Raw genomic sequence first — 1,625 nt, forward strand, 5'->3', positions numbered from 1 at the left:
TTGAGGGGGGAAAAGAATGATAACAGGACCAGTCATATGAACACGTAGTGTAAGTAAAAAATGACCAGACTGGAACACCAAACAGAATAGATACCCAACCTATAACAAGCTGTAAGGTGGAGACCAGTTACACTAGGATTCTGGGGGGTAAAGGAGGGATATGTGGGAGACAAGCTGGGAAAAGGAGTGGAGGGAGGATAACATTGGTGGTGGGAAAGCCCTTCATTCATTGTCACTATGTACTGTGTACATTCTGTGTAATGAACTTCAGTCACAATAAAAGAAAAACAAAAAGAAACTACTATTAATCGATATAATAAAATAAATTAATAGTAACAAAATTTTAGTGTGAGACTTCAATACAACTCTGTCACTTCTTGATAGATCAACCAGGCTGAAACTTAACAAGGATACTTACTTTGAAGAAATAAATAGTAAAGAGTAATTTAATAGACATATACAGGGCTTTTAATCTCCATAAAGCTGAATACACATATTTCTCTAATCAACATGGGGAATTCTCCAAGATAAACCACTTGCTGGGCCATAAAACTTATCTCCATAAAATTAGAATAAAAATTTTGTAACTGTTTTCTCAGACCATGATACATTAAAATTAGAAGTGAATTGCAATCAAATGGAGAAAAACCTTAAACCATGAAAATTAAATAGTTCATTATTTCGTTAAGAAATGGAATTTAATTTGTTGACAAATATATACTTTAATTTGTACTGTAATTGTGAACAAATAGACAACATAAAGTAGATAAACAACATCAAATTATAAAATACAAATCATAAAATAGCCAAGTTATTCTATGAAAATTAAAGTAAGTTATGATTGATATATTAATGGCTACTTTGTGAGATGTTTATGTGAAAGTCTCAAAAAATAGCCCCCATGAAATGTAGTTTTATTTTGAAAGGGTACAGGGATACCACTTTATAAAATCAATAGAAAAGATAAATACAAATGGAAACAAAACAACTAGAAAGCAAACAGTAAAACAGGTTAGAGAGTTTTCACATTGTCAACAATCACCTAAGTATCATGAATTGATTTTTCCAATAAAAGAACACCATGTAGTTGGATATATAAAATTAACTAACTATGGTGCCTTGAATAAATTGTTCAAGTTCTCAAGACATACATTTTCCTAAATGTGCAGTGATTTAAGAAGATATTTCATGTGCTCGCTTCGGCAGCACATATACTAAAATTGGAACGATGCAGAGAAGATTAGCATGGCCCCTGCGCAAGGATGACATGCAAATTCGTGAAGCATTCCATATTTTTTTTAAAAAAAGAAGATATTTTATGCAAATGGAAACCCAAGATAGTTAACAGGACACACTTATACGCATATACAAAAACTTTAATACAAAAAATTTCACAAGAGAAAATAACTTTATAATAAAGCTATCAACAATTTAAGAACTTGCAATCTTACTCTCTATAAATTGTGTGTGGGCAGCAGCTAAAAACCAGCTTGACTCTGGGAGGTGACTGGGTTCCTCAAAAGTCAATGATAAGATCTAGCTAAGCCTCCGAAGGACACAAGCCTGGCCACATAAATTCAATGGGTCTAAAAGTAACTGGGAAGCTGCACTTAGAACTTGAATCT

General features: G+C 32.6%; 1 non-coding gene across 1 annotated transcript; it reads left to right on the forward strand.

Annotated features, from left to right (window-relative positions):
* Nucleotides 1-1,190: 1,190 nt before the first annotated feature.
* Nucleotides 1,191-1,297, forward strand: LOC125996650 (U6 spliceosomal RNA). Its single transcript, XR_007491332.1, has one exon. It is a non-coding gene; the product is annotated as a U6 spliceosomal RNA (small nuclear RNA).
* Nucleotides 1,298-1,625: the final 328 nt, after the last annotated feature.

The sequence above is a fragment of the Suncus etruscus genome, chromosome 18, assembly GCF_024139225.1.
Source record: "Suncus etruscus isolate mSunEtr1 chromosome 18, mSunEtr1.pri.cur, whole genome shotgun sequence".
Taxonomy (NCBI): domain Eukaryota; kingdom Metazoa; phylum Chordata; class Mammalia; order Eulipotyphla; family Soricidae; genus Suncus; species Suncus etruscus.